Genomic DNA, 8,081 nt, shown 5'->3' with positions numbered 1-8,081 from the left:
CTGAGTGCGTTTTCCACTCCAGCTGTGCCTCTGCTGTAGCAGCTCCAGACTTTTCCCTCCCAACAGACTGGAAATCCTACAACTTGGCTGTGGCCCACTCCCCGAAAGAGTTCCCATTGTCTGGGGAGGAGCCAGCCAGCAAACAAGCAAAACCAAAACAAAAGCAAAAAGCAAAAGCCCTGTAACAGAAGGCTTGAGCTGGATTTTGCAGATGTTTTGTTTGTTTCTTTTTTTAAAGACAGGTCTCATGTTTCCCACAGTGGCCTCACACCTTTCTACAGAGCATGTAGCAAAGGATGACTTGAATCTCCGACGGTCTTACCTTCATCTCCCGAGGACTGGGCTGACCTGTGTGCCACCATGTCTGGTTTATGTGGTGCTGGGGACCAAATCCAGAGCTTTGTGTGTGCTGGACAAGCACTCTACCAACTGAGCTCCATCTGCTGCCTGGAGGGTTTAGCCAAATGATGTCTATGGAGGAACATAGAAGGAGCCTGCATCCCCAGCCTCTTCTCTACCCTCCAATGCCCCCCCGCCCCAGGTACACCTCAAAGTGGTGATTCGGAATGCCACAGGAGCCATGTTTTCTAGGGAAGCAAGTACAAGTGGGCAGTGGGGTCATTTGAAAACCTCTCTGCTGGGAAGCACACACACTCTCCCGACCCCTGGAGCACAGTACAGATTAGAGAGAGCCTATGAAGGACATGGTTTTTAAACAAAAATAACAGGGCTTGATTTCAGAAAAATGATTCCTAAGGGTTTGGGTCCAGGAAACTGTGCCCAAGATGGGGTTTTGACTCTTCCTGGACTCACTTGCTTGCTCATCCTGGTGGCCACTGTGTACATCCACAAGTTCATCACAGGGCAAGGAAGCACTGGCCACCACCCTGCAGGGGTGTCTGTAGGCTGATAGAGAAAGCCGGGCACATCTCTGTGCCCAGTCCTCTGGGTATCAAAGGGTTTGCGAGGCACTGATTAGGGAAGCATTTTCCTGATTGATGAAAAAATAACTCAGTTACCAGCCTCTCCCTTTGCTAGATTATACACTATACATGTAAGTAAAATGGAAACAATCACTCCCAAATAGAAACACAGAGCCCCAGCTCCCGTGTGGACACACCTACTGGGAAATCCTGTACATACCTAAAATTCTGTGTCCTGTGTAGGGGACTGTGGGCCCCTTAGAACTAGTGTTTATAGCTCAGGACATAATTGATGTATAATAAACAGCCCATAATAGTCCTGTAGAGTTGGATAAGCCTCCACCCATGTACATACCCATTAAACCGCCATGACAGTAAAAATCACAGTGGTTTGTAATTACTATCATCTGTAAAAGGCTGGTGGCCTCACCAACCCCACCACTTTCCTTCTTATCATCATTGAAACCGTGATGTCATGCCATCCCCCCCACAGCAGTGGCAGTCATGGTTCTTGTTTCCTTGCTGTGGAAAGGCACACTGCAGAAGGAACCAGCCGGGTCCTTTCTCCACTGTCCTGGAGGATCTGGAGAGGACATGGTCCAGGTAGGCGCCTGGTAGCTGCAGCCGCGGCCAGGCCAGCAGACCCCACCCTCCACGGATTCCATGGGCTGGGCTGGTCTTTCTTGCACCTAGCTGTTCTTTCGGCCCTGTGAACTGCCCACCTGTCAAGGTATCCTCCATTGCTTCATTTTGTCCATTTCTTGCAACCGGAGGATCCAGATAAGCAAGCTTCCTGAGCTTCCTTCTGTAGTCAGCTTCAGAAAGTGAAACTGCCAGACTCGTTTCTCAAGATTAACCTTGAATAACTTCTCAAAACTAGTGTTCACCGTGTGTCCTGAGACCACTGTTCACCTGCAGGTCTGCTCATGATCACTGTGTGTCCTGAGACCACTGTTAACCTGCAGGTCTGCTCATGATCACCGTGTGTCCTGAGACCACTGTTAACCTGCAGGTCTGCTCATGATCACCGTGTGTCCTGAGACCACTGTTAACCTGCAGGTCTGCTCATGATCACCGTGTGTCCTGAGACCACTGTTAACCTGCAGGTCTGCTCATGTTCACCGTGTGGCCTCCTGTGACCACTGTTAACCTGCAGGTCTGCTCATGATCACCGTGTGTCCTGAGACCACTGTTCACCTGCAGGTCTGCTCATGTTCACCGTGTGTCCTGAGACCACTGTTAACCTGCAGGTCTGCTCATGTTCACCGTGTGGCCTCCTGTGACCACTGTTAACCTGCAGGTCTGCTCATGATCACCGTGTGTCCTGAGACCACTGTTCACCTGCAGGTCTGCTCATGATCACCGTGTGTCCTGAGACCACTGTTCACCTGCAGGTCTGCTCATGATCACCGTGTGTCCTCCTGAGACCACTGTTCACCTGCAGGTCTGCTCATGATCACCGTGTGTCCTGAGACCACTGTTCACCTGCAGGTCTGCTCATGATCACCGTGTGTCCTGAGACCACTGTTAACCTGCAGGTCTGCTCATGATCACTGTGTGGCCTCCTGTGACCACTGTTCACCTGCAGGTCTGCTCAGCACTCTCAGGGCTGTTTTAAGCTCCTCCTCCCTGGCTGTGTTTCTCTGGTACCTAGCGCTGTCACTCTGTCCTTGGCCGAGGAGGAGGTCCTTATTCCATGCTCAGGAATGACAGTGGCTGATGACCGTCCATGGGACCAAGAACAAAGGCAGGCTGGGCATGACAGCACACACCTGTAATCTTAGAATGTGGAGGTGGAGGCAGAAGAGCAGAGGTTCAGGGCCAACCTGGGCTACAGGAGACCCTGTTTCAAAAGATCAAAAGAGGAGGAAAAAAAGGTGAGCGAGAATAAAGGTAGCCGGGTGACAGGAAGGACTTGAGGGTCACTGTGTTCACACGAAGTTTGCACTGAAAGCAAGTGATGGGGGGGGGGACTGGACTCTGACTCCGCGTCAGTGTCGTTCCCACCACGGTCCTGTCCGACCCTCCCCTCCCGTGTTCGCAGCTGCTTCCATCTGGCCCCGACTCTCCCGGCACTGGACGGCACAGGTGACACACAGCTCTGGAGGAGAGCCCTTTCCCGGTGTCTGCTCCTGGAGGAATTCCCCGGCATGGAGAGGCACTTAGACAAGCCTTCGGCCAGGAGGTTAGCGAACAGGGGTCAGATGTATGACTAAACCCTTCTGAACCCGGGGCAGGAATCATTACCCGAGTCTAAGTGGAAAACAGTGTGCAGGGCAAGACTCCACACTTAGTCATAATCACACTTTATTCAGTAATCTGAAAATCTTTCAGCTTTAAGTCTTTGCCAAGTGAGTGGATAGCTGGACATATGTCCTCCTCTGAGAATGTGTGGACATGCCTATAGATGCTTGGCGTTAGCATTATTACAGCCCTGCTTTTATTAATGCTCAAACCTTGAGTCAAGTGTTCCCTCTCCCTATGGCTGCTCCTCAGACTCCAGCGATGACAGGTCCGAGGCTAAGCAGTCACACTGCCTGAGAACACGGAGTGGGTGTGGCTTGCGTCCTTGACTTCTCTGGGCAGATGGGGTTAGGTAGCTTAGTTTCTCTTCAGAGTTGTGCATTTTCACTTGTCAGTGCCTGGGAGGTAAACGAGGTTGCATTAGATGCTGCCCTACTCAGGAGGAGTAGAAACTCCACTCCTCTCTCTCTCTCTCTCTCTCTCTCTCTCTCTCTCTCTTTTTTGTTTGGTTTTTTTCAAGACAGGGTTTCTCTGTGTAGTCTTGGTGCCGGTCTTGGAACTCGCTCTGTAGACCAGGCTGGACTTGAACTCACAGAGATCTGCCTGGCTCTGCTGGGACTAAAGGTGTGCGCCACCGCTGCCCGGCCCCACCTCTTCTTTTTGAACTCTACTTCATGCAGCACTGGTGGCCTCTGCACAGGGTGGCGCTGTGGTGCTGGCTGCTGGGACACCCCAGGAAGGAGCTACGGGCTCTGCACAGCGTCACTGCCTCTGTGGTAAGATGTGCAGAGGAACCTGCCCACTACATGGACACCATTTACTGCGAGAACTGCTCAGGTGTTTCTTGGGACTTATAGAATCTGAGGTTCCATGTTATGTGGCCATTTCGGCTCACATTCCAAGTTACTGTGCTGCACTGTATATGCGAGTAAGTCTACATCTGTTTTTGTATATTCTGTATAACATCATTTTTAAAGGAAGTGCTGAGGAATGAACCCAGGGCTTCTGCATGCTGGGCAAGCACACCACTGCCTCCATGTCCCCAGACCTCCTTACCTCTTCCTGAGGCTCGGGTGCTGTGATGCTGTTTTCTCCTGGATCCGCACAGAGGTGAGGCTCAGGGCCTTGGTCCTACAAAAGCAACGCTTCTGTCAGTGAGCGAGAGTTCAGCGTCCCCAGTCTCCCATGGAAGGTCCCCTGTGCCTCACACTTTACAACAGATAAACAACCCAAAGGCCGAACATCTGATACCATTTCCCTGAGCCTGGAGCATCAGGATGAGCTTTTATCTGTGCCCTTTTACAGATTTAAAAAAAAAAAAAAAGATTTGAAGGGCGTCATGACTTGCTGGCCAGAAAGTCAGGTCTTTGGTTCTAGATTTTGTTCCCACGACCAGACACACCTTGCGATTGTGACCTGTGTGGCTGCTCTTGCACATGAGGGAGTCTTCCAACCACTACGGTCACTTTGAGACCATCTTCAGGACCACACTGCAGTGCTCACTCGTAAGTGATCCTAACAAGTGGTCACAGATCAGCAGAGGCAAGAGGCTTAATAGTTTCTTTAGTGTGTCTGCGTGTGTGTGTGTGTGTGTGTGTGTGTGTGTGTGTGTGTGTGTGTGTATACATGCAATGGTGTGTAGAGATCAGAGGACTGGGTTCTCTCCTTCCTCCATGTGACCCTAGGTATCTAGGTCATTAGCCTCAGTGGCAGGCATCTTCACCTGCTAAGCGATCCTCCTGGCCCCTTGACATACTCCTTGAGGCAGGGTCTCTCTGAACTTGGAGCTCACTAATTTGGTAGACTGAGTGGTCACCAAGCACCAGGGCTTTTCTTGTCTCCAATTCCCATATGTCACCGGGTCCAGTTTCACATGGTGCTGGGATCCCAACTCAGGTCCTCAGGCTTTACTTACCACAGAGCCACCCATAATGGGGACAGTGAGGAACCCGGGCCACAGACAGCACCGTAAAGAACTGTGTCAGGAGGATCTTCACACTTTAATGTCAAAACATGCTTTTCCTTTGAGTGGGACACGGGTCACTGAGTGCTAGAGTACTTGCCTAACATGTATAAGTTCTGAGTTTGATTCCATCAACTGAGTAATACACCACTATAAAACCCTCCTTTGAAGGACAGAGAGACGGCTCAGAGGTTAAGAGCACTGGCTGCTCTTCCAGAGGTCCTGAGTTCAATTCCCAGTAACCACATGGTGGCTCACAACCTTCTGTAATGAGATCTGGTGCCCTCTTCTGGCCCGCAGGGATACAAGCAGACAGAGTACTGCATAATAAAACAAAAAAAACAAAAAAGATCCCAAACACCCTCCTTTGAAAAACAGATGCAATTACTAGCCCCATGGTAGCTCACAACCTTCTACAACTCACTCCACAGGAGCTGACAGCCTCTTCTGGCCTCCATGGACACCAGGCGTACAAGTGGGGAAAACCAGATATACATGTGGGGAAAACATCGGTTCACATGAAATACCTTTAGAAACTGTTTAAAAGGCTAGCCTGGACCACATGACATGCTGTCTCAACAATAATACTAATTACAGTAATTTTGAATCTTTCTTCTTCTCACGCACCGTGGATCACACCCGGAACCTTGCCTATGCTTAGGACAGTTTTCCACCAGTGACTTGCACACACACTCGTCTCGGAGTGGTATTTTTCAAAGTACAAAAGTGAGACATGGCCATACTTCACCTGCTCAAACCTTGTTCTAATCCTACTATTTAGAACTGTCCAGTGTCCTGCACCTCTGTTACCCAGCACACTGCCACGGAAAAGCTTCCTATCTTGCCCTGTTGGGGCCTTCAGTGCTTCCTAAAGCCCAGGCTGGAGGCACAATCTGCTGGTGACTGAGTCAGCTGAGAGGAATTTATGTCCTTGACTTTGTCCTCACTTCACTGGGTTCTGAAAAAACCTGCAGGTCACGGTAAACGATGCAGGATGTGGCCCCTGCCACCCCGGATGACAGAGCCCCCAACTGCCCACCCCGGATGACAGAGCCCCACAACGGCCCACCCTGAATACTAACCTGGACCCTGTCTCAGACAAAGGAGGCTCCCAAGGTAGCCTGGCCAAACTGCAGTGTAAGATGGTATTACTTAAGGAGTATCAGGAATCTCATTCTCTTCTCCCAGATATCCATATGGCCCATGTCCTGGCCTTTTTCATGGTTCAAATGTCACCTTCTCTGGCCCACTCTCTTTAAAACTGCAATTTAGGCCCCATTTCCTATGTCCTTTCCCACTTAACATTTCTTCCTATTTTTTGTTTGTTTGTTTGTTTATTTTTTTTCTTCTGGAGCTGAGGACCAAACCCAGGGCCTTGAGCTTGCTAGGCAAATGCTCTACCTACTGAGCTAAACCCCCACCTCTTCCTATCTTTTATCACCACTAAATTTTATTAATTTCTTTCTGTTTTTTTCTTTGCCATTTAAAAACGCGCGCGCGCGCGTGCTCCTGTATAAAGCCAGAAGGGGGCTGCAGACACCCTTCTCTATCAGCTCGCTGTCTTCAGAGAGCCTTTGCCTAGACCCAAGTCTCACTGCTTTTAGGTTTGGCTGGAAGCCTCAGGGATCTTCCCATCATGCCCCACTTCCCTCCCCTGTAGCTGGTCACAGGCTACATTTGATGCCCAGCCTGTTGTGTGGATGAGGTAGGTATTTGAACTCCAGTCTTTATGACTATACAGCAAGTGCTTTTAATTGCTGAGATGTTTCTCCAGCCCCTGATTTGTTTAGACGGGGTCTCACATAGTCCAGAGTGGCTCCAAACTCACCACAGAGCTGAGGGTGACCTTGAACTTCTGATCCCACTGCCTCTGCCTATGAAGTACTGGGATTATAGGCCTGTGCCACCATGCCTGGCTAATGGAGCGCTAGGTACCAAATCCAGGGCTTATGTATGCCAGGCAAGCATTTAACTTAGCTAAATACCAAACCACTGTTCACTGTCTTAACCCATCTTCCAGAAAAGTGCCTGGACTGTCATATGGGCTTGCTTGGTGACTGCGGCTGGTAAGTCTTCTCACGTGACCCTCTACAATGCACCTGACCACAGACCACTTTTTCAAGGCAGCCCAACCTATTCTGTTTTCCTGTCAGCCTTTGTGTACCTCCCTTTCCAACTTTTCTTAATTTTTTTTTCTCAGCCTCATTGCTTGCTTGCTTAGACTTTTTGAGGCAGGATCTTGTTATATGTAACCATCTGGCCTTGAACTGTGGAGCGCTCTGCCTTAATCTTTCAGGTATCGTCACCGGGATCCAGGCATGTGCCAACATGCCCAGCTCCATCCTACTTTTCCATTTTTTATTACATCTGTTTACATGTGTGTGTAGCACACAGGCGTCATGTCAGGGGATGACTTCAGGAAGTCAATTTTCTCCCTCCACAGCAGGTCCCAGGGATTAAACTCCAGCTTTTAGAGCAAGCACTTCACCTGCTAGTCCATCTTGTCAGCCCAGTTCTCTCTTCATTACGATAAGCTTTCCATGTGATTTAAATAGAGGCTGGAGAGATGGCTCAGTGGTTAAGAGTACTGGCTGCTCTGCCAGAGGACCCGGGTTCAATTCCAGCACCCATATGGCAGCTCACAACCGTCTGTTACTCCAGTTCCAGGGGATCCAATGCCCTCTCTGGCACACAGGCACACACAAGTGGTATACAGACTTATATGCGGGCATCTCTCTCTCTCTCTCTCTCTCTCTCTCTCTCTCTCTCTGAGACCATAAAAGGAGCCTCTATCCAGAGGATGTCAGTACCCCCTAGTCAGCCTCCACCACCCAAAGCCCCTCCGATCCCCTCCCTCCCTCCCTCCCTCCCTCCCTCCCTTCCTCCCTCTCCACATATGTGCACACCAGACAAGCACTTACATGTCCTACAGACTAACCTGTGTCCCCAGC

The 8,081-nt window shown here is 50.1% G+C and overlaps 1 long non-coding RNA gene across 1 annotated transcript; it reads right to left on the bottom strand.

Annotated features, from left to right (window-relative positions):
* Positions 1 to 3,213: 3,213 nt before the first annotated feature.
* On the bottom strand, positions 3,214 to 4,479 carry LOC131896876 (uncharacterized). The gene is made up of 2 exons (XR_009375533.1): positions 4,224 to 4,479; positions 3,214 to 3,565 (listed from the first exon to the last, which is right to left on the bottom strand). It is a non-coding gene; the product is annotated as an uncharacterized LOC131896876 (long non-coding RNA).
* Positions 4,480 to 8,081: the final 3,602 nt, after the last annotated feature.

Source organism: Peromyscus eremicus, chromosome 20, assembly GCF_949786415.1.
Source record: "Peromyscus eremicus chromosome 20, PerEre_H2_v1, whole genome shotgun sequence".
Lineage (NCBI taxonomy): Eukaryota > Metazoa > Chordata > Mammalia > Rodentia > Cricetidae > Peromyscus > Peromyscus eremicus.
This window is presented reverse-complemented; position numbering and strand designations above follow the sequence as displayed.